The following is a 26209-nucleotide window of genomic DNA, read 5'->3' on the forward strand; positions in this document are numbered from 1 at the left end:
AAATCGAGGTAAGAAACCTTTACAACTGCCGCTTCTGTATCCACATGGTAAACGCTTATTTGCCGCAAGCACCGATAGTGCAACAGCTAAGGTAACTGGCTGGGAATCGGAGAACCCGGGTTCGAATCTCGAAGAAACCTACCGGGTGTTTTTCTTTTCGTTTGTATTTTTCCATATCTCAATTGATAGGGATAGGAGGTTTAATAAGGTAAGTAAATCAGTAAGGAATGATAATAATAAGGTAGGCAAATAAATTTCTCAAACCTCTTGGGATAGTAAACAACTAAAATGATACTCCAGGTCACTTTACAATGGCTCTTCCAGTCACCGTTACGTATCCTTACCTTTCTTCGAACAACTAGATTGATGGTACTTGTCATATAAACATTCGAAACAAATATACTCACGGCACCAAGAACATCTAATGAATGCAATCTTTCGACAGCTACACTGTTCCTTCCGAAGAGTCGGCGGAAAACAAACTTGGTTTACATTTAAAAATATGTCTTTTTCGGGAATAAATTTTGATGCGTACCACGCATACGATATCATTGCCTGAAAAATCGGTGCTGAAGTTGGTTATGAATTATGCTGTGAATAGTTATTGCATCCGTGCGGTTGTGCAATTCCCGCTGGGTTTCCAGAAGCACACTGAAATTCTGAAGCCTGGAAGTAAAGTTTTTAACCTGGCGATAGAAATAAACATCACGCGGTTGGCATACAGGTGTGCAGTTTGGCGGTATTACTTTTACTGTGAACGTCGGCTGACCCTCGCCATCTATAAACATTGTGTCATATATTGTAGTACTAATTTATCCACTCCAGAAATCCAATATTAAACAAAACTTGGTTCAAATGATTCAAATGGCTCTGAGCACTATGGGACTTAACATCTATGGTCATCAGTCCCCTAGAACTTAGAACTACTTAAACCTAACCAACCTAAGGACATCACACAACACCCAGTCATCACGAGGCAGAGAAAATCCCTGACCCCGCAAACAAAACTTGGTATCAGAAACGTATGGTTTTAAAACATTCTCAAGAAATGTTCTTTAAATCGCATTCGTTAGTTTCCCGGATTTGGAGCAGGTAATGTAAACATTTTTCAACGAGTCGGTTAAACGATTGACCTCTTCTATAACCCAAGGACCAAATGTAACATTCCTTTCTTGTAAACACAGGAAAACATTAGGCAACACTTTTCCAGATGCTGTATGGCATATTGCGCCGTGTACGAATGTGTTAGTTTGTTTTTACTACCAAGTGTGACAAGGGTTCATTTTTCTCCCGTATTCGATAACGTGCGTCGAATGTTCACCCGATACTCGCATCCTATTTGATCGGTGTTGATCACGTAATCACGATTAAAACCGGTCATAAGTGACGCCGTTTGTGTGCTGAAAAGAGCCGCCACTTTCTGTATAACTACTATATTTAGTACCTCCTTATAAGAGACGCATTTAATGATGTGCCGTTGACGAATTTTATACTCCGATTTGAAATTTCTTGCCCAAGATAATGATGCAGCAAACGTAAAATCCTTGTTGGCCTTATATTGAAGCACTGCACCTGCAGCCCACTCCTGAAGTATTCTCGTTGTTACATTCTCGTTATGACAATGAGGTTCGACAAATCTGTCGTATGTCCACTTATTTATCGCCTGGTATTTGTCTTATCTTGTCCCTCCTTTAACGATATCACCTTCCCGCAATTTCAAGTCCTTCCGTTTCGGGGCTGTGGTTGCTCCATTCTTTTCCAGTGTTTGTAAGTTCCAATTTGGATGATTCCTGGCTAGCGCTACCGCCTTTACTTTTACTTCAAGGGCTATAGCGCCGTAGTTCAATCGTTTAGTAACCGGTTCGTAATACTCATCGGGAACTGATGAAGCACATATTGCCAGTGACGTGGATATTTCCAAAGTGTTATGACCATTTCGCGATTCACTAGTCGGGATATCTTCCACTGAATCACTTTCTGCTTCGTCTTCATGGTATAGTGCTTCAGTATCAACAAAAGTCATGTCGTTCGTCAGCTCCAAAAATCGCTCGACGGTAGCCGCTCCTATCAATCTGGAACGCCGAGAAACAGAACTGCCTGCTTCCGGTAGTGCATTGATAATGCATCTGTCTTGCAACACTTTTACAAACCAAAACACAACGTCGGTAACTTCCTGCTTGCCATAGTCTGTGACAGGCTCACAACTATATAGTCGAAGGGTGTTTATCCTCCGTTATTATGATTATGCACCTGAAAGATATGACACAACAAACAATAACTATTTACTACGGCATAAACAGACGAGCTAATTACTACAAACTACATACAGTACTCGTCATATGTTACTTACGGAAGAACACTGTATTCATTCTGTTGTGGGTTGGCAGGAGAGCCAACACCGGGTTATTAGAGGAAGCCGAAAGGCACGCGTTTTAGCTCACGCAGGCTGGCGTGAGGTATGATTCAGTATCAATAGTAATTGGCAATGGCGCCTTGCTAGGTCGTAGCAAATGACGTAGCTGAAGGCTATGCTAACTATCGTCTCGGCATATGAGAGCGTATTTTGTCAGTGAACCATCGCTAGCAAAGTCGGCTGTACAACTGGGGCGAGTGCTAGGAAGTCTCTCTAGACCTGCCGTGTGGCGGCGCTCGGTCTGCAATCACGCGGGTCCGACGTATACTAACGGACCGCGGTCGATTTAAAGGCTACCACCTAGCAAGTGTGGTGTCTGGCGGTGACACCACACATTCACTAAACGTATTTCATTCGGCGCATTAACAATGGAAAAATCACTACATGTATCCACGAGGTTCGCGGCAGCCTAATGACGGAAAACACTCTTTCCGATCGTATTCTGTAAGGCTCGTGCTGGTCACCTTCACTCTTCCAGGTTCACAACTATGATATGACGAAGAGGCAACTGGGACAACATAACTCTCCCAGCGTGCAGTCCATCCCGTGCATTCCGTCCCGTGCCTCGTTGTAAACAAGCGTCGCGCGGTTGGCTATCTGTGATCCCTCGTGAGGAATTCGCAGCACTCTTACTCGGAGTTGTTTTCATGTGACAAGGCTTAAAAGTTTAATACTTCACTAACACACGGCGTTTAGGAGACTAGTTTGCCTACCTTATTATTATCATTCCTTACTGATTTACTTACCTTATTAACCCCCCTATCCCTATCAATTGAGATATGGAAAAATACAAACGAAAAGAATAACATCCGCGAGGTTTCTTAGAGATTCGAACCCGGATTTTCCGATTTCCAGCCAGTTACCTTGGCCGTTGCGCTATCACCGCTGTCGGCGGAAAGCCTTACCATGTGGGTACTGAGGCGGCTGTTGTAAAAGTTTCTTTCCTCGATTTCTGGAAAAGTTTGCGTTTGCGGACCCCATACCTGATGATGAAAAATGCTGTATTTACAATGATCCATCGATCCCTCCAATTTTGAGTCGATTGCTCGTCATAACCTTTAGGGGTGATTTTCTCGAAATTGCGGGGGTGTTGACCCAAAATATCTTAGATTCCTTCGTTTTAGGTTGTACACAAGCGACCTGACAAATTTGAGCCGAATCGGTGGGCCGTGTCTGAGGCCTTCCCCTTGTGAGCCCGAGTAATTAATTTTTTCACGGAGGTCAGCCTGTATTTTTTTAGCCGTTGGATACTCTCCCCTGTCGTAAAAGCCAAGTACAGTTCTACGCACGAGCTCTTTGTTAAAATTGTCAAAGTCGGTTGATTTCCGTTCACATTCGTATCCCTTTCTTGGAGAATGGAAACGCTCATTCATATCTGGAGATTCTGCCAATGACACAGATTTGCTAATACGGCCTACAGTTGACTTGGAGACACCACGCGCTTTAGCAGTAAGTTTATGAATTTGGTAAGTTATTCCGCGCATCTTCATTGTCGGCCAGATCGGTAAAAACCTTGAGTACATTCGATATGATAATTTTCGATTGTTTACGAATGTCTTTCCGTCCTTTACGCACACCGACCGGGGGATTACTACAAGTAGGCCATTGCTCCTGCATTGTTGTTCACCACCGAACACACGTCAAGGCACCTTTCTAATGACAGTAAGACACATTCGATATAGCACGGTAACACTGAGTTTTCTACTGCTCTGACCTATCGCACCGCTAACGGTACCTACATGCCAACAAAACCGAGAGGCGGGCGAATCACAGCCCGAAGCCCCTGTTGGCGGCAGGCAGCGGCTGTAACCTTGAGGACTCTACTTTCATGTCGGCCACTCTAGTTATTCACTTTATTACACGAATGCTAACAAGATTTGCCTAACCCGATACAATTCTTCGCCACAGTAGTGCTTTGTAATTTACAACTGTCACTGACTATTAAAGCATCCCTTGATGCACTAATTAACAGCCGGCCGCGGTGGCCGAGCGGTTCTAGGCGCTCAGTCCGGAACCGCGCGACTGCTACGGTCGCAGGTTCGAATCCTGCCTCGGGCATGGATGTGTGTGATGTCCTTAGGTTAGTTAGGTTAAAGTAGTTCTAAGTTCTAGGGGACTGATGACCACAGCAGTTAAGTCCCATGGTGCTCAGAGCCATTTGAACCATTTTTGAACTAATTAACAAACTGTTGTCCGGAAGTACAATGGTCACCTTTTACAAAAGTCTCGAAAGACTCTTTAGCCCTACTAGATGATGCTGACTATTTCAGCTGAGGCCTCGAACTGGGGTGGAGCACTTCCATGGTTGGCTCTATACTGACCTCCGTGTGAGGGCGCTGCTGTACTGAGATAGAGGCATGGTCTTCAGGATCACATGCCATTCGTTGCTGAGGATTGCAGCGAGACATGGTAAATGTCTACAGTATCGATGTGCATTGCCAACTCTGGTCGATACTTTAGTTATCATATTAGAAAAAATTGGCAAATCACTTTCATGGATTTCTGCTCATGAGTTGATGGTCATTTCATCGTTAGTCTAACTCTGGGCAAGTTGGACTCTGAGGAGCTGCATATAAACGCTATTTAACTTATTGTAAACCTTTGGAGGCAACAAACAGTTCAACAATTGCTAGATTCACTAACAATGTACTTAAGGTACTATGGCCAGATGGCATAAAAGAAGAGAGGGACATACTGATGTACACGGATGCAGCTCCATACATGTCAAAACTGGGAAAATAAAAACTACACCCAAATAGGCCAAGAAGGGCCAATGGTACCGACCGATCGCCGTGTCATCCTCAGCCCGTAGGTGTCACTGGATGGAAATAACGAGGTGCATGTTGTCAGCACGCCGCTCTCCCAGCTGTGTAAATGTTTATGAGACCAGAAAAATAGGAAAATGGCTAATTGTATTTTATCCAAACTTAGTGCAGGTTACATGTATGGCTCATGCATTGCAACAGGTGGTAGAGACAGTCAGACATCAATTCCCAGAAGTTAATAATCTGATGTCGGCAGTGAAGAAGGTTTTCTTCAGATGTCTTCATTGTGCACAGCGCTACAAGCAGCAGCTACCCGATGTACCTCTGCCTTTGGAGCCAGTGACTACAAGGTGGGCAACTTGGATTGAAGCTGTGATTTTCTATGGATACTGCAGTGTCTGAGTATAAATCCTTGTCAGCATTGAACTTTTATAAAGTGCTCAGTACACTTCCATACGCTGCAAATCACTTCAGCTGGCTTCCCGAAATTATCAAGAAACTGAAGGCTTCAAGTATGCCTCTCCAAGATGCTGTGGAAATGATGGAAGATGCAGTTCGGGAGGTCAGTGTAGTACCAGATGAAGTGGGTGGAGAAGTTCCCAGTAAACCGCAATCTGTGCTCAATAAGGACTCTGTATACTCAGATTTTGTTATTTTGTCTCCTTCATTTAATGGTGAAATAGCAGAACCCCTCTGAGAATATAGTTCCTAACAAACGCCATTTGTATTAATATGCACCGTTGATGCTTGCGAATTTCAGCGGGCTTTCTCTATTTATAAAAGCATATTGTCAGACAGAAGACTGTGCATGGCACTGTGCAGGACATTGGGAAAAAATTATTATAATTAATTGTGCATTCCCTTCCAATGTGACTTAAATGCTTGAATAGGAGATACTTTTACTTCTGTACTTTACAACACAAGTGAATTGATTAAGAAGTAACACTGATAATTGTCTAGCCTATCTATGAAATTATGTTTTCTAGCAAAAAATAGAATTTTGGAGTTTACATGTAATTCCTTCATTACATATTTATTTGTGTATTTCACCAATTTTGGTTGCATATTCATGTACATATTTCTTAATTTGATATTATCTAAAATACGAGCTCTAATGCAGACATTTATGAGCAAATGGCTTGTTAGACGCAGAGTTGCATAGAAGGCAAAATTTCGAGGCGTATTCGCAAAGTAAGGTCCGATTAGGCGCGAAATGGAAACCGCTGTGAAGATCCGATGGAACTTTCCACAGATGTGTTGGGCAGTGTCTTAAGTTTGCCTGTCGATCGTCTCACGCTGCTCTTTTCAGTTCAGGGCGCAAAGCGATGAGTTAGAAATGCCTAAAATGACAGCCGGCCGGGGTGGCCGAGCGGTTCTAGGCGCTACAGTCTGGAAACGCGCGACCGCTAAGGTCGCAGGTTCGAATCCTGCCTCAGGCATGGATGTGTGTGATGTCCTTAGGTTAATTCGGTTTAAGTAGTTCTAAGTTCTAGGGGACTGATGACCTCAGAAGTTAAGTCCCATAGTGGTCAGAGCCATTTGAACCTAAAACGACAGCGTCTCCCGCCAAGTGTGTACATCTGGTGAGAGATTTCGCCTGAAGCTATGCAGCCCACATAACATATATGTCATGTCTTTCTGTCTTCAATACAATTTTCAGCTGCAATGAAGATGCTCCTGCAACGTTTCGATGGAATGTGCTTGATCGCCCACAATACAGCCTTTAATTGGCTCCCTCCGTTGTTCATCTCTGCACACATGAACTGCTGGCTACGAAGAAAATATTTTGGCACAAATAACGAAACGCAGACCAGCGTAGTGAACTGGCGGAAAGCACAGGAGGCTGCTTTCTGTAACGAGGTTACTGGAAGGTTTGTACAACGCCACTACAAATTTCTAAGTCGGAGCGGCGACTATTTAGAGAGGTAGCTGGAAGGTGTGGCTAACTGTTGCGAATAAAAAAATTATTTTTCACTGTGGTTTTCATTTTGTTACCGATCAGATCTTACTTTCCAAACAGTCCTCGTAGAACCACTCACTGAAAATAGGAAGAATATACACGGTGTAACAAGCCGAGCGAGGTGGCGCAGTGGTTAGCACACTAGGCTCGCGTTCGGGAGGACGACGGTTCAATCCCGCGTCCGGCCATCGTGAATTAGGTTTTCCGTGATTTCCCTATATCGCTTCAGGCAAATGCCGGGATGGTACGTTTGAAAGAGCACGGCCGACTTCCTTTCCCATCCTTCCTTAATCCAACGTGACTGATGACCTCGCTGTTTGGTCTCTTCCCCAAACAACCCAACCCAACAAAAGATTCTCCACATTTAAAGTAAACATTCCTCACACATCGAAGAAGAAAATACGTTGCATGGGAATGAATCCGGAAATGCCTATTTCCATGTTAAAGCTCAGTTTCTAGAACTCTTGAAGACATTGTATTGTATGTATTGTATGTTAACCGGGAACCCAGAAACGACGGAGAGGCTCCGTCCCCGCCGCAGTGGTCCACAGCCCCACAACGACTACCGTAGTCTACTTCACCCCTCCGCCGCCCCACACCGAACCCAGGGTTATTGTGCGGTTTGGCTCCCGGTGGACCCCCCAGGGAACGTCTCACACCCCAGACGAGTGTAACCCCTATGTTTGCGTGGTAGAAAAACGGTGGTGTACGCATACATGGAGAATTTGTTTGCGCAGCAATCGCCGACATAGTGTAACTGAGGCGCAATAAGGGGAACCAGCCCGCATTTGCCAAGGCAGATGGAAAACCACCTAAAACCCATCCACAGACTGGCTGGTTCACCGGACCTCGACTCAAATCCGCTGGGAGGATTCGTGCCGGGGACCCCAGGCGCTCCTTCCCGCCCGCAAAGCCGTGCGTTAGACGGCACGGCCATCCGGGCAGGCTTCTTGAACACATTAATCACCTACTTTGCAACGAAGCCCCATCCATGAAAAGCACATTTGTGCTAAAGTGAGGGTTGGCAAACCGTTACTGAACCATTTGCAAAGTGTACCTGTGCAGAAAAATCAGCTTCTGATCGTGTCTATGCAGACTGTACACGGTGTGTATAGAGCAAATTCTCATATAGCACTCATAAGACATTCACGTGGACATTGCTTATTACAGCTAATTATCTTTTGCTGAGATTGGTGACCTTGTTAACTGTACGAAGAACCGACAGGGATGGGAGCCATGCTGACTCCATCTCTCCGAACCACGCATGTTCAATGTCATCTGTGTGACATGTTGTATGTCCTGTTGGCAGATGCCATCGTGCTGAGGAAAAACAAATTGCATATGGACGGTGGACATGGTTCTCAAAGACAGGCGCATACTTGTATTGATCCACAATGCCTTCCAGAATGTCGAGATCAGCCACGGAATGCCACGAAACCATTCCACAGACCATAAAGCTCCCTCCTCCGACATGGACCCTTCTGGTGATTGCTTGCTTTCACACCATACACGTCAAAGGGCCATCTGTCCGATGGATCTTAAAATGTGATTTATCTCAGAATGCCACCTGTCACGTGCAGTTGCGGTTGTGGCATGCAAAATCCAGCCTTTGCCGCCAATGAATAGCAGTCGGCATTGGTGCGTGAACCAGGCACCTACTGCAGAAGACCATACGCAGCAACATTCGCTGAACAGCTTCGGAGACACTGTTGGTAGCGTCGTGGTTCATCTGGTTGGTCAATTGCTCAACAGTTAGACATATATTCGCCATTCACATCTCCGATTCTGTCATTCACCGTGGGCCGTGGAGCACCACAGTACTGGCTTTGGATAGCGCCATTTTGGCGTGTACGGGTGCTCTATCCATGATGGCATGTGGGCAGTTTACAAACTTAGCCGCCTCGGAAATGCTTCCACCCTTGGTCCGAAAGTTAATGATCATTCCCTTTTGGACATCAGATAAATCGCTCCGTTTCCGCGACTGCGTTGTTTTCCGCGTCCCCCAACATTCTTCATATAGCCTCCACTGCAGTCTGTGAGTGGTTATTGCACGCAGACATCGAACTTTGCTGTAGTCACATTAATGTGACTGGACCGTGTAGAAGGATCCAATCCAACTACATTTCACTCTGTAATTTCGCACCTCTATCCATTACACTACGTTTAATTCATGTAACGTTAGCCCGTGTCTTCTACATTAAAATCTTTTGAAAGCTTTAATCTCTGATAAATTATAACTGACAATTACAACAAATTGTATCAAGGACAACGCGTTTTTGATAAATCATCAATTACTCTTGCCTTGAAACGGCAGCGGTCAGCGCGTCTGGCTAGTAAGCAGAGGGCCTAGATTCGAATGACGATCGATCACAAATTTTAAATTTCCCCCACTGATTTAAATCAATGCCCACTTACAGCCAATATCTGTAATTCCTTTGTAATAGTGATTGACACCAATAAGTAATAAATTTGGAACTTTAAGAAGCAACAGTGATTGCTAAGGGAGGGACATTACAAACACACTTAACAGAGGCGTCAACTTGCATCCCAGTGTGGCGTGGGTTTCTTCGATCGCGACGTTGGAAGAGGGCGCATCGAACATGGGAGTCCACGTATGCTCATATTCAGCGATGCCGTGAGCACCAGTGACGTCACAGTCGGCAGTTATTGTATATAATAGCGCAGCAGCAAGCCATAAGCAGTCATTATACTTGAAAAAGGCAAAGGATCGCTTGGTCAAAAGCTCGTGGCTTTTTAACCACTTGGCGCAGGTGGAACTTTGTGGTCATTTTATACAATCTTATCACGAGGTTGCCAAGTTTTTCCACTTCTCTGTAGCCAATAGTTGAACAAAAACTTGCCAAAATATCGCTGTTTTTATCAATTAACTTAGATGTGCTACTTATAGAAGACTAAATTATCATATCAACATTCAATAATTGATAGCACACATTCCGACACGCTCACATTCACATACGCCAGACTAGACATACCGAAGAAGCTTTTTCTTCAAAGAAACATTTCTCGAATCCTGCCGGGAACTGAATCCAGGCACACTACCAACTGAGCTATTGAGCCAGTCAAATTATAGCAATATTTTAAATGCAACAGTTACAATCTGGAAGACATAATAGATATTAAATTCAGTTACATGTATCATTTTTATTAATTTCAGAACATACGATATTATAGCTTGAAATTTTCTATGAATCATTATACCAAACTTATACAAGGAATATTATCATACATAACTTCGATTACCAAACAGTCACTTCAGACCTCTTCAATACTGCTGTATACATCTGCTGAATAAATTGAGTTATTATGTTTCAAACATTAGTACACAAGAAATCATTACAACACTTAAGAGTTGGATTTGGCTTTACTTCGTAAGAATGGGCTTAGGCATTTGTGTTTCCACGCTATTCCTGAATTTGGTTTTTGGTGCTGAATTCTCTTTCCAATACAGCATCAGAAACGGGTAGTGAGATGAGGAATAATGCAAATGCAGCTAAGTCTTTCAAAATTAACGAGCCTTCAGCATTTTTGTGGTGTAAGACAGTTGGCCAAAATTTTTATGAAACTTGTCAGAACGTGACGTCCACAAAACTCAGCCAATTTAATTTGATCGGTGGGGCTATCTTGATTCTCAATAATACCCATACATTACGTAAATCTCTATGAATGGCAAACCTTTGAAATTCAGAAGTGATACTTGTGACAGTCATATTGAAATACTGCAGTTTCTTAAAATGGCTCAGGTTTGTTGACAAACGTTTCAGGGGTTGGTAAATTAGTTACATAATATACTGGTATGCTCTGATCTGCAACTGAAGCAACTTACTCTCTTCGAGCTTAACTTTTGACGACACACGATAAAACTCTGATCCTAGATCAGTATCTTTATTATCTGAGTAGGCTAGACCGTTGTCAACAGACTCAACTATTTTTTACAAACCATTTTCTAAAAATCCATTCCAGCTAGTAACATGATCAACATTTTAACATCACCGTAGACATGTTAAATTTCGACCTTTGTTTGCTAAAAACTGAAACTCTATTTATCTCAACAAGAACGGGTTTTAGAAACTGTTACACATGCGTAATTGACATCACTTTGCAACATCTTATTTGGTGTCCTCACCATAAAGCACTTTTCTTTGTTTACTGCAGTATGAAAACGCACTTTTAGCGCAAGTAAGAAGGAGTACCATCGTTTTACTATTAGATTGTCAGGTTTAGTAGGCAAATTTAATCTCCAGTCGCCAGAAGGCTACAATGGCTGCTACCCTTCCTTCACTATACCTGACAACCCTGTCATACCGTCGTGAGACGTTGCATTCTTACATAACTCAGCAGAATTGTTACAAAGTTGTTGCAATAAGACATAAATAGTTTGTGTCAGTAAAAAAATTAAACATTCAGTTCTGAACATTGTTTTCTTATCTCCAGATACGCAGGTAAGGTTTTGTAACCGTCTGATTAATTTCGACACTAAAAGTTCAGGATAATCACGCAAAAACCCGCATAGTACTTTCGCCTCAGATCATTTATATCAGCTTTCTACGAATACTGTCTTTATCAATAAAAATTTGTATTTCATTAGGATCTGATGACAATAAAGTGCAGGACGGTGACTTACCTTGACAATCAACTTTGCTGTTTGCTGTCGTAACCGATGTGACGAGGCTAGCCAATGCGATGCTCAGCATGCTGGAAATTGGAAGGAAAATACATTAAGCCACTATAGCGTTTATCAGACTCGAGGCACTGACAAAAAAAAATTACAAAAAAAAACAAAAAAAAACATAAGAACACCGGGCAACAGTTGGTACCGATCAACACATACAAATAACTGGGTTTATCAATTTGTATGGATATGAAATGGAACGATCATATACGCTCAGTCATGATTAAAGCAAGCGGTGGACTTCAGTTAATTGGTAGAATACTAGGAAAATCTACAAAATAATTTTTTTGGAGACAGTTGTGCAACCGATCCTAGAGTACTGTTCAGTGTATGGAACACAAACCAAATACGAGTAACATGAGATACTGAACGTATTCAAAGTACGACAGCACGAATGGTCTCAGGTTTGTTTCATCCATGCGAGTGTGTTATGGAAATACCGAAGAAACTAAACTCGCAAAAGCTTGAAAATAAACGCAAACTATCTCGATAAAGCCTGCTTACAAGGTTTCAAGAGTCAGCTTTAAGTGAAGAATCTAGAAATACTGAATTTCAAAACTACCACAGACTACTGCAGACTATCATAAGTGATCATAGACTAAGATACACTCATGCTAATAAGTAAAGGATAATGCTGATACATGGTGAAACAACGCTCTGGTGGGCGGTTTGCGGGTTTAAATCACCTCGGGGTATGACCACTCGGTGCATTTGACCTGCGGTCGTCGCATGGTGGCGCTGGCAGCAGTCCACATACGCAGAGGTGTGTTGGTGCTTTTGTCAGAGTACGGTGCAGCGAGTAAGTGTGAAGACGTTTTGAGACGTGCTAATGGTGACTGTGTGTTGAAAATAGCTCAAAGAAAACATACTGATGACGTTATGAGTGGTAGAATACTAGGGCGACTGGACGATGGTCAATCACAGCAGGTCGTAGCATGGACCCTCTGTCTGTCACAAAGTGTGATCTCAAGATTATGGTAACGATTCTAGCAGAGAGGAAACGTGTCCAGGCGCTACAGTACGGGACGTCCACAGTGTACAACACCACAAGAAGACCGATATCTCACCATCAGTGCCCACAGACAGCCACAGAGTACTGCAGGTAGCCCTGCTCGGGACCTTACCGCAGCCACTGGAACAGTTGTCTCCAGACACACAGTCTACAGACCAGTGAACAGACATGGTTTATTCGCCCGGAGACCTGCGAGGTGCGTTCCACTGAGCCCTGCTCACAGGAGAGCCCGTAAAGCCTGCTGTCAAGAACACAGTACATGGTCATTGGAACAGTGGTACCAGGTTATGTTCACGGACGAGTCCAGGTATAGTCTGAACAATGATTCTCGCCGGGTTTTCATCTGGCGTGAACCAGGAAGCAGATACCAACCCCTTAATGTTCTTGAAAGGGACCTGTATGGAGGTCGTGGTTTGATGGTGTGGGGTGGGATTATGATTGGTGCACGCATACCCCTGCATGTCCTTGACAGAGGAACCGTAACAGGTCATGTGTACCGGGACGTCATTTTGCACCAGTTTGTCCGCCTTTTCAGGGGTGCGTTGGGTCCCACCTTCCTCCTAATGGATGATAACGCACGGCCCCACCGAGATGCCATCGTGGAGGAGTACCTTGAAACAGAAGATATCAGGCGAATGGAGTGGCCTGCCTGTTCTCCTAAACCCCATCGAGCACGTCTGGGATGCTCTCGGTCGACGTATCGCTCCACGTCTTCAACCCCTACGACACTTCAGGAGCTCTGACAGGCACTGGTGCAAGAATGGGAGGCTATACCCCAGCAGCTGCTCGACCACCTGATCCACAGTATGTCAATCCTTTGTGCGGCCTGTGTACGTGTGCATGGTGATCATATCCCATATTGATGTCGGGGTACATGCGCAGGAAACAGTGGAGTTTTGTAGCACATGTATTTCTGGACAGCTTTCTCAACTTACCACCAATACGGTGGACTTACAGAACTGTGTCGCGTGTGTTCCCTATGTGTCTCTGCTACTAGCACCAGTTTTGTGTAGTGCCACGTTGTGTGGCACCACATTCTCCAATTATCCTTAATTTATGAGCATGAGTGTAGTTTTCTAGCAACCTTGGTCAGCTAAGATCTTGACTGCATTACATGTACATTAGGGGTGTTGCAATCCTATTGTGGATTATGTTATTTCTATGCCTTATTTGGATATGCCGATCGAACCTGGAATTGGTAAACCGTCTAAAAGCTGAGTGAGGATATATAGAGCGCCACGTAACCCACGCCACGTTATCCTCTTGTCTGTTACTTAAAAACAAACGGTATTTCTATCAAAATTGGAACTATGAGTTTCGTTTATCCTTTATTCAGAAATTGTTGAGCTATAACGCTAAACGGAGTGATGTAGCAAAAAAACATGCAGCCCTAGAAAACGCAATTTCCTCAAAAATAGGTAAAATTATGAGACCCACAAAACAAACACATATCTAACATCGCTTCAATACTTTGTCGAGCTTATATAAAACATGCTTCCGTTATTCATAAACAATTTTCGCAATTATCAATAATAACAAGAACCTCTTGTATTTGATCATGATGAAAAACTTTCCACTGAGTACAAATAACAATAATAACTACACGGATATTTTTACGTTTACAGTTTAAACTGTATTTGCATCAAACGTAACTGATTTGGTTACATAAAAGTGCAGAAGTTACGCGATCACTAATTTTTATCTTATAAAATGCAATGAATTAAGAACTACTGGTGTGCGGTTCAACTTTTGTGCAAAACAAACAAACAAACAAAAATCAGAGAGAAGGTGCCTGCTCCGAGTTTCTCTCTCATACTTTCGTTTATGTTTCTTTCTCTAGCAATGCTACTAATACTACACGTTATCCTACCATTTACTACATAATTTGCTTACTGTATCAAAACTTCCGAACCATAATTTTGGTAGGAATCAATACTAAATACACTCCTGGAAACTGAAATAAGAACACCGTGAATTCATTGTCCCAGGAAGGGGAAACTTTATTGACACATTCCTGGGGTCAGATACATCACATGATCACACTGACAGAACCACAGGCACATAGACACAGGCAACAGAGCATGCACAATGTCGGCACTAGTACAGTGTATATCCACCTTTCGCAGCAATGCAGGCTGCTATTCTCCCATGGAGACGATCGTAGAGATGCTGGATGTAGTCCCGTGGAACGGCTTGCCATGCCATTTCCACCTGGCGCCTCAGTTGGACCAGCGTTCGTGCTGGACGTGCAGACCGCGTGAGACGACGCTTCATCCAGTCCCAAACATGCTCAATGGGGGACAGATCCGGAGATCTTGCTGGCCAGGGTAGTTGACTTACACCTTCTAGAGCACGTTGGGTGGCACGGGATACATGCGGACGTGCATTGTCCTGTTGGAACAGCAAGTTCCCTTGCCGGTCTAGGAATGGTAGAACGATGGGTTCGATGACGGTTTGGATGTACCGTGCACTATTCAGTGCCCCTCGACGATCACCAGTGGTGTACGGCCAGTGTAGGAGATCGCTCCCCACACCATGATGCCGGGTGTTGGCCCTGTGTGCCTCGGTCATATGCAGTCCTGATTGTGGCGCTCACCTGCACAGCGCCAAACACGCATACGACCATCATTGGCACCAAGGCAGAAGCGACTCTCATCGCTGAAGACGACACGTCTCCATTCGTCCCTCCATTCACGCCTGTCGCGACACCACTGGAGGCGGGCTGCACGATGTTGGGGCGTGAGCGGAAGACGGACTAACGGTGTGCGGGACCGTGGCCCAGCTTCATGGAGACGGTTGCGAATGGTCCTCGCCGATACCCCAGGAGCAACAGTGTCCCTAATTTGCTGGGAAGTGGCGGTGCGGTCCCCTACGGCACTGCGTAGGATCCTACGGTCTTGGCGTGCATACATGCGTCGCTGTGGTCCGGTCCCAGGTCGACGGGCACGTGTACCTTCCGCCGACCACTGGCGACAACATCGATGTACTGTGGAGACCTCACGCCCCACGTGTTGAGCAATTCGGCGGTACGTCCACCCGGCCTCCCGCATGCCCACTATACGCCCTCGCTCAAAGTCCGTCAACTGCACATACGGTTCACGTCCACGCTGTCGCGGCATGCTACCAGTGTTAAAGACTGCGATGGAGCTCCGTATGCCACGGCAAACTGGCTGACACTGACGGCGGCGGTGCACAAATTCTGCGCAGCTAGCGCCATTCGACGGCCAACACCGCGGTTCCTGGCGTGTCCGCTGTGCCGTGCGTGTGATCATTGCTTGTACAGCCCTCTCGCAGTGTCCGGAGCAAGTATGGTGGGTCTGACACACCGGTGTCAATGTGTTCTTTTTTCCATTTCCAGGAGTGTATACTACAACCCCCCGGGTACCACTCTTGTGGGGATTGCAGAAGCACAATTAGGCTTATTGCAGCGTACACACAAGCATTTAAGCAATCATTCCTCCCGCGCTCCATACATGAATGGAGTGGGACGAAAGCCCTGGTAACTGCTACAATGGGAACTGTCCTCCGCCGTGCACTTCGCAGTGCCTTGTAGAGAATCAACAATCAAGAATTTTATTTACCATAGATCATTTTACAATGATATTGGCTTCATCATACAGGATATAGTAGTACATATATAATAATTAAAGAAACTAATGTCAGTACAGCATCGTATACATTTTAAGCATGTCAGTGTACCGAATTACTCAAGATGTACTATAATATAGTACAGTATAGTATAGTACAATATAGTATACCTTGTACATAGTGCACTGCATATTGTATACACTACGTAATTACACACGACTTAAGCACAGCACACAATAACATGTTTAACTACAGAAAACTTTTAAATGGTAATATCCTCCTCAGGCATCTCAAAGAATTCTTTAATGTCATAAAATGGATGATCTGACAGCCAGCTGTAGCACTTAATTTTAAAAAAAATGTATATCCTTAGACTGAACATGAATTGGTAGTTTATTGAACATATTGAGTGGATTTACTTTGTGGGAACTTCCTGTTCTTGCTAATCTGTGGGGTGGTATGTCTAACGTACCCTTAGCTCTGGTGTTGTGTTCGTGTAATTCCCCTCTGGCAGAAAATTCTGAAATATTCGTACCCTTAGCTCTGGTGTTGTGTTCGTGTAATTCCCCTCTGGCAGAAAATTCTGAAATATTATTTTTGATGTAGAGCACACACACATAAATGTAGAAATTTATGATTGTAAATATTCTGTGGGGAATACAGAGGATGACAGTGCTCCCTATGACCCGTTTTACATTTATGCATAAGACATTTTTTTGTAATTTGAAAATGTTCTTGATGTGAGGGGTGTGCCCCATAGAACCAGACCATATGAAATATGTGACTGGAACAGCCCAAAGTAAGTCATGCTAAGGTACTAAAAGCTCAGTACCTTCCTTGGTTTCAAGGTAAGGTATGACACTCGGGATATTTTTTCACCTATGTTCCTCCCAATAGTGTTTTGAGTCAATGCAAATACCTAAGAGTTTTACTGACTTATTGCCTACTTTATTTGAGATTCCCATTAAAAGTTGTTGGGTTTTATCAGGATTGCACTGGAGCTTAGAGGCTGCAAACCAGTTCAAGGTCTTATCAAGTGTTTCTTTTGATATGCTATTCAGATATGGAACGTTCTGATGTGTGGAAAGTAGTGTTGCATCGTCAGCACAACATATGACAGGGTGGGCTATGCTATTATATAAATCACTGATAGCTACAATGAAGAATAAGGGTCTAAGGACAGACCCTTGTGGAACACCAGTGCTGATTTCCATCACGGAAGAATTTACATTTCTGACTGATACAAATTGTTTGCTGTTACTTAAATAAGAATTTATCACAGTTTAAGCGCTCCCTCTCACCCCATAAGACTCTAGTTTCGTCAGTAGTAAGTCAACAGGTACGCAATCGAAAGCTTTGCTTAGGTCGCATAATAACAGTGTTACCTTGTTATTGTTTTCAGAAGCTATTAAGGTTTGGTCAATGACTTCCAAGAAGGCCCCTGTTGTGTTTCTCTCACTGCAAAAGCCAAATTGATTGTTCCATAGGATATTGTGTTTTTCAAAGAAGTAGGTGGATGTAGATGTAAATGAAACTGTACCCTGTCCGCTTTCATCTAGACCATACCGTAACTTGGCAGTCAGTGGGTCTGGCTGCTATTGAGGAGGACCCATGTTCGATTCCTGGTCATGCTAAGGGTCTTCTCTTGGTGGGAGGACGTGTGGTGCTCTCAGCTTCTTCTTGATGGCAACTGAGGAGCTACCTGCATGAGAAACAACGGCAACAAAGTATAGGAAGCCAGCAACGGTCAGGAGAATGGTATGCTGACCCCATGCCCCTCCATACCGCATCCGAATGATCCCACTGGCAGAAGAAGACACTGTGGCCGTCGGTCCCGATTCGCCAGAACGCGGAGGTAACGTTTCCGTCCTGAAACAAATAATTATTTGCCACGTTCGAGATACGCCCTGGGAACCTATTCTTTTTAGAATCAATTCTGCGGTAAAGCTCTTTTACCCCCAATTCGTTCAATAACCTACTCATCAATTTTACACTTAATCCATTTAATCGCGTAATATATCACACCTCCTCTGGCTGCGACGTAGCTCTTTCCGTTCAATTTAATTATTTATGCAACTTCTTCGTCATAATTTAACTTGTGAAGTATTCTTTATTATTGATCGTGCACCCACTTGAGCTGTTATATCTCTGCCGACGACTAATTTTCAGTTGTCTTAAAATAAATGAAGAAACGCAGGCCTAATTTGTCTTCCCTTCGGTGTTGTGAAGTTGAGCGGACGCAAAGAGAAGCGCTCTCAAGTTTTTGAGAGACATTTGCTGAAATAAATGAGGAGTTTTCAGGGAGGATGTTATTCATTAAACTATTGAATCATTATAAGCAACAAAAAAAGAACATGCACTATGAAGGAATTATCCGAAAGGGACGGAAATCGGTAGAAGTGATGTACATGTACAGGAAAACAAATGATTACAATTACAGAGAATTGGATGGTTTAGTCAAGAAAAAGAGCTTCACAAATCGAGCAAGGCAGCAACGCGTTGGTCCAACTCTTGCCCTCATGGAAGCAGTTAATCGGCTTGGTATTGATTGACAGAGATGTAGGATGTCCTCCTCAGAGATATCGTGCCAAATTCTGTCCAACTGGCACGTTACATCGTCAAAATACCGATGTCGGTGAGGGGCCCTGCTCGTAATGTTCCAAACGTTCTTTGGGAAGAGATCCGGAGGCATTGCTGACTGGGGTAGGGTTTGGTAAGCATGAAGAGAAGCAGTAGAAATTCTCACCGTGTACCGGCGGTCATTATCTTGCAGAAATGTAAGCCCAGGATGGCATGCCTTGAAAAGCAACAAAACACGGTGTACACAGTCAGACTGATATCCAACTACCGCCCAGGGCATCTCCAGACAAGTCTACGTTTGGAATCTCATTGACTGAAGTAAATTATGTTGTGTGATGAGGCCCCCTTCGAATTGAACCCCAAAAACCAGCGAAGTTGTGTCTGGCGACGCCACGGACAGATTTGTGCGAAAAAAAACCTGACATTCGCCCTCGGTTCGACAAACAAAAGTGATAGTCTGGGGTGCCATTTATTTTCGTAGTACAACCTCTCTGGTTGTCATCCGTGGCACACTTACAGCACAGTGGTTCGTCGACGATATTCTACGCCCCCTTTCGTTGTCCTTCAAGGCAAGCCATCCTGGGCTTACATTTCATCAAGGTAAGGCCCGACCGTACAGGGCGACAATTTCTTCTGATTGTCCTCACGATTACCATGCCTTACCTTGGGCAGCTAAGTCACGGGATCTCTGCCCAGTAGAGAACGTTTAGGGCCCTCCAACAAGCTCGGTATTTTGACATTCTAACGCGCCAATTGGACATAATGTGGGGCGATATCCCTCGAGAGGATTTCCAATAATGATGTTACTTTTCGATGACCTTACAGTAATTATAACTTCCAGAAGGATATCCAATAAGTCGGCTAATCAGTGCCAAGCCGAATAACTGCCTCCATAAAGGTCAGCACCTTGATGACTTGCCCCATTTATGATGCTGTCTTGAATAAATCATGAAAATTTTCTGAAATTGTGTAAGTAGGCTGTTTAGGTTTTTTTTTTTTTTTGGTAACGTCACGTCGCGCTCTGTATGAAAATCACTGGCTGCGCTGTGTGCAGTCTGTGGCTGGTTGACATTGTTGGAATATTCGCTATTGTAGTGTTGGGCAGTTGGATGTGAACAGCGCGTAGCGTTGTGCAGTTGGAGGTGAGCCGCCAGCAGTGGTGGATGTGGGGAGAGAGATGGCAGAATTTTAACAGCGGACGATCTGGACGTGTATCCATCATAAATAGTAAATTTGTAATATTGTATATCACGAACTGATATTGGCGCTCGCTGTATTGCAGTAGTTCGAATAACGAAGATTTTTGTGAGAGAAGTGACTCATGAAAGGTATAGGTTATTGCTAGTCAGGGCCATTCTTTTGTAGGGATTATTGAAAGTCAGAATGCGTTGCGCAAAAAATATTGTGTGTCAGTTTAGTGCTGATCAGAATAAGTAAAGAGAGAAATGTCTGAGTACGTTCAGTTTTGCTCAGCTGTTTAAAAATCAAATAACAACTTATTAGCACAGGACTTCATTAATTTTTCAAAGGGGACGTTTCAATTCTAGTCATTTGTTTGTCTGCATATGTACAATACATCTACTGATTACCATCCCATCCAGATAATGCCTTCGTGGTGCGTGGTATATCTGTTTTAGAATGTAGCATACCAAGGAGAAGGAAGAGAGAACATTGACGCATACCAGCCGGAGTAGTTTTCCGCCAGAAGTAGCAAACATGTCATTTAATTTTTGAAGGATAAATATCGAATCCCGCAATAACTCTGACAAAACTTGGCAGGAGACAATCGGGGAGAACGGGTGGTAAGACACCAGCTACAGACTCGCTGACATTCAAACTGGCCTTCAGTCGTCGGAACTAATAAATGCAAGTCATTGTACGGTTTTCAAGACAATCCTATGTCATTATTCTCGCAAAACAGTGCCAAGTTCATGTAGAGATGGTGGAGCTGGACAGCGATCACGCACACTCCTCTCGAAAGTAGACCACAAAGGTCCAATAATATTGAGATTTGGTGGCCAGGAAAACTCCGACAATTCATCCTCGTGCCCACAAAAGCAGTCCTGGAGAATCCTAGCTGTACAAACAGGGGTTTTGTCTTCTTTGAACAGAGCAACACCATTGAAGAACAAACTCTGTACCATGGGTTGGACCTGATCAGAGAAATGATCATATAATCCACACAGCACCGCGACCTTGCAGAGTAACCACGCGGCCCTTGGAATAGCACGATATGGCTGGCCAAATCTTCACCATGTTCCAATCTTGGGACATAAATTCTACCTGAAGTCGGAAACGGTGTGAAGCAAGATTCATTCGATCGCATAAATTTCTTCCATTGCCCCACAGTCCAGGTTGTGAGGCTTCGACTCCACCTTTCTATTACGGGCATTTATATCACTGTTGAGTAGCTTTCGAGTTTCAGCTCGCCCTGCAATTTCCAGCTCGCCCTGCAATTTCCCTGATTATAGAGCTCCCTTCGTGTTGTTTTGGTGCTAACGGGTTCTGCGAGTGCGCTATTCAGTTCTGCAGGCAATTTCGCAGTTATCAAATGGTTCAAATGGCTCTGAGCACTATAGGACTTGACTTCTAAGGTCAGCAGCCCCCTAGAACTACTTAAACCTAACTAACCTAAGGACATCACACACATCCATGCCCGAGGCAGGATACGAACCTGCAACCGTAGCGGTCGGGCGGTTCGAGACTGTAGCGCCTGGAACCGCTCGGTCACATTATTTTCTTTTCATTGTCTTGTACCCTTATCTGGTTTTGCCACCACAAGAATTGTGCTTCTTGTTGTTCCTGCGTTTGGAAATTGGTGTACGCCAAGAAGGCGTTTTACTTACAACAACGTGTGTTCAAATTTGATCGTTAGTTCTTTTCTGCCGACCACAGGACGCTACAACCTCCACTGGAACCTGCCACTGTGGGCGATGCAAGATACCTGCGTTTGGTGCGCTACACTCTTTCCCTTGAGTATGAGACTACTTTGAGTTTGGACTTTCCTTCTGGCGGTTAAAGTTTCTGTATTTACAGGGTGATTCAAAAAGAATACCACAACTTTAAAAATGTATATTTAATGAAAGAAACATAATATAACCTTCTGTTATACATCATTACAAAGAGTATTTAAAAAGGTTTTTTTTCACTCAAAAACAAGTTCAAAGATGTTCAATATGGCCCCCCTCCAGACACTCGAGCAATATCAACCCGATACTCCAACTCGTTTCACACTCTCTGTAGCATATCAGGTGTAACAGTTTGGATAGCTGCTGTTATTTCTCGTTTCAAATCATCAATGGTGGCTGGGAGAGGTGGCCGAAACACCATATCCTTAACATACCCCCATAAGAAAAAATCGCAAGGGTAAGATCAGGGCTTCTTGGAGGCCAGTGATGAAGTGCTCTGTCACGGGCTGCCTGGCAGCCGATCCATCGCCTCAGGTAGTTTACGTTCAGGTTTCATAACTAACCTTTTTCGTAGGACTCTCCATACAGTTGATTGTGGAATTTGCAGCTCTCTGCTAGCTCTGCGAGTCGATTTTCCTGGGCTGCAAACAAATGCTTGCTGGATGCGTGCTAGATTTTCATCACTCGTTCTCGACCGTCCAGAACTTTTCCCTTTGCACAAACACCCATTCTCTGTAAACTGTTTATACCAACGTTTAATACACCACCTATCAGGAGGTTTAATACCATACTTCGTTCGAAATGCACGCTGAACAACTGTCGTCGATTCACTTCTGCCGTACTCAATAACACAAAAAGCTTTCTGTCGCCATCTTAGCATCAACTGACGCTGACGCCTAGTCAACAGCGCCTCAAGCGAACAAATGTACAACTAAATGAAACTTTATAGCTTCCTTAATTCGTCGACAGATAGTGCTTAGCTCTGCCTTTTGTCGTTGCAGAGTTTTAAATTCCTAAAGTTGTGGTATTCTTTTTGAATCACCCTGTAAAACAAAGCAATACCATTCTCGCCTCGTCATTGCGATAGGCAGCCTCAGCGTTGCCTATCGCAACCGGTTAACCACACATAACACCGTGTGATCAGCGTGTCACACGCCTGCTACAGCGTATATTCCTTGGGAAGCAGTTACCTGTTACATCACAGCTATCACGTACTGTTAGCCTTTTTTGTTTATGATGATTACATCACAGCTATGACGTACTGTTAGCCTTTTTTGTTTATGATGATGATTGTGGGTGGAAGTCGCCGGGAATCAGCTGCAGGCCGTGAAGTGGCGGCCGGACGTGGGAATCTTTCTGAAAGTGGTTACATTGTTGCATGGCATTTATTTGCTGTGTAGTAGTAGCAGTAATGACAAATTTAATCTTGTACCGCTGGGCGAAGTTAGGTTGGCGACCCTTATTTACATTGATTTAGTAGGTTAGCAGCGAAAAGGAACAGCCCGGGTCCAGCAATAACTGTGTCCGAGTAAATCTGCGCAGCAATACATTGCGTAACTTGTCTCGCGCTGCGAAAGTGAGTGACTTCCGGTCAGGAACTTCCTACTATCCCACAAAAGGTTAGGGTAAGAGTATTTTGAAAATGTTCCATACCTTTACAGATGTATGGAAAAACTGCGAGAAATGCATACCTGAACATAAATGCAGATGCCAGGCAAACCTTGTCGAACGTGGGCATATTGTTGGTACTTTTATGGTGCCTGCTTCCGTAACCAAGGGAGCTGAATTGTAGGTGTTTCAAGAGGCACTGTATCGAAGGCTTACCGCATACAAGAAAAGCGGGAAAACATCATCTGGTAAGTCACAACGCGGACGAGAGTGTGTGTTGACTTATCGTGACAACAGTTACTGAAGAGGATTGTGAGCAAAACGTAAAAGGATAACTGCGAGTCGGCCGGGGTGGCCGAGCGGTTCTAGGCGCTACAGTCTGGAACCGCCCGACCGCTACGGTTGCAGGTTCAAATCCTGCCTCGGGCATGGTTGTGTGTGATGTCCTTAGGTTAGTTAGGTTTAAGTAGTTATAAGTTCTAGGGGACTGATGATCTCAGAAGCTAAGTCCCATAGTGCTCAGAACCATTTGAACCATTTGATAAAAAAATCGAGGGAAATTCTGGGAGTTACATAGAACGTAAGACTTCGCATTCGACATTTTCCTGAAGAACAAATTATTCGGGAAAACAGAGCAACTCGTTCTCATAGCGAATAATTATTAATAGCTTACAAAATATTTTATAGGGTACAACAAGCGTGGATACTGCTACTGAAGAAAGGTTTACTGGTTTTTAGGATCTGTACTAATAATCGTTCATACCAACTTGGATTTGAAAAGTGATGCTGTTCCATTCTTACTTCAAAATTTACCAACGTATTTCTACTGTCCTGATGGTCCTCAGACACACACCCAGAAGTCAAAAGAAAAGTTCACGAAAAACGTCAAATGGACAATACACCGATTGGATCTCCGAAGACAACATTCACAGCTTAGAATATATTACAAATAATCAAATCAGATTTAACCGTAGTGACTGGGGAATTAAAAAGCGCGATGATCGTTTGCATATCATGATATTAGAAGTTAACGGTGCCCTTCTACTATTAAAGTGTTGACGTTGAACAATAATTTTGAAACTTTCATAATGTGTGATAATATAATCATGGAAGCTAGATTTTATTGGATTTTCCTTTCACAACTTCTTTGTAGCACATATGCTAAATTTGAAAGTGTATTAATTGCTATTAAAACTACTAAAGATACAGAAATTGGCATTAAGGGAAATATATGTAGAATTCAGACATTACTAATTGAATGCATGGAAATAAGTGGTGACAATGACGATGATACAATATTAGGTATTTCATTCATAAGTGAGCAACTACAGCTCCTCACATCCTAATTGCTTCTCACTGCTTGTGGTTTCTACTTTTCATTCCAAGCAGCATATAAATTTTTACAAGAGTTAAAAATTATTGTTTTGTACATCTGAATCATTATAAAAAGATTAATTTATCAGGTATTAACAATGGAACAAACGTGTCTCTTAAAAGAGTATTTGCACACTAAGTGTGAAGCCCTTGAACCACATGAAAATTTAGTGTGCCTTTTACTGGATAAATTTTTGTGAAACCAAAAATTACTTTCAGGATTGATATTGGTAAGGAGGGTCAGCAATTCAATGAGTGTTAAAGCAGCTTAACTTTTCGGACATTCATTGTCAAATCAATTTTGCCTAACAACAAAGATGTAGGATCATTAGTTCCTGTGAAACATTTAGAAGATGAATTTTTAAGCAAGACAATACTGAATATTCTAAGAATACTTCATGAAATTGGTTATAATGTTGTATGTATCATTAGTGACAATAGGTCAATGTCAAGCTATATATAAGGAGCGTTCAAAAAGAAACGAGCCGGAGGCAAATTACAGAAACCAGTACCCGTATGTTAGAAGTATCGACCCTGGCTGTTGAGACACTTGTCCCACTGTGACACAAGGTGGTGAATGGCTGTCTCATAAAATTTCCAGGGCTGTGATGTTAACCAGTTCCGCACGCACAGCTGGACGTCGTCGTTCAAGGTGAATCGTTTGCCCTTATGCTGACGTTCTTCTTTGACCAACATGCCCCCTTCTGATTCATTTCCTGCAGCGCGGGACAACAGTGAATGCCCAGCGTTACTCGCAAACCTCAAGAGAGCAAATCAAAACGACCAGGCAATCTCACCCGTGGAGTCATTCTGCTCCACGACAATGCAAAGCCTCATACGGACAACACAGTCGCGTCACTCCTGCAGAAATTCAAATGGGAGGTTCTTGGCCACCCTCCATACAGTCCGGACTTCTCTTCCTATGATTACGCCATTTTTGGTCCCCTTAAAAAGGCTCTGAGGGGCAAACGATTCTCCTCGGACGACGACGTCCAGCTGTACGTGCGCAACTGGTTCACATCGCAGCCCTGGGAATTTTATGAGACAGCCATTCACGGTCACGTGTCACAGAAGAACAAGTGTCTCAACAGCCATGGTCAATACTTCAAACATACGGGTACTGGTTTTTGTAATTGTGCCTCTGGCTTGTTTCTTTTTCAACGCCCCTTTAAAACGTTATGAAATGATACAATAATTTATGCTTCCACAACTCTTCCATGTGACAGTTGCAGATAAAGGTTTTTCTTGTTTTTGGTACAGTTCACTTTCTCAAGAACCTAGGAAATGAGAAGAATAACACATTTCTTTAT

Source organism: Schistocerca serialis, chromosome 10, assembly GCF_023864345.2.
Source record: "Schistocerca serialis cubense isolate TAMUIC-IGC-003099 chromosome 10, iqSchSeri2.2, whole genome shotgun sequence".
Taxonomy (NCBI): domain Eukaryota; kingdom Metazoa; phylum Arthropoda; class Insecta; order Orthoptera; family Acrididae; genus Schistocerca; species Schistocerca serialis.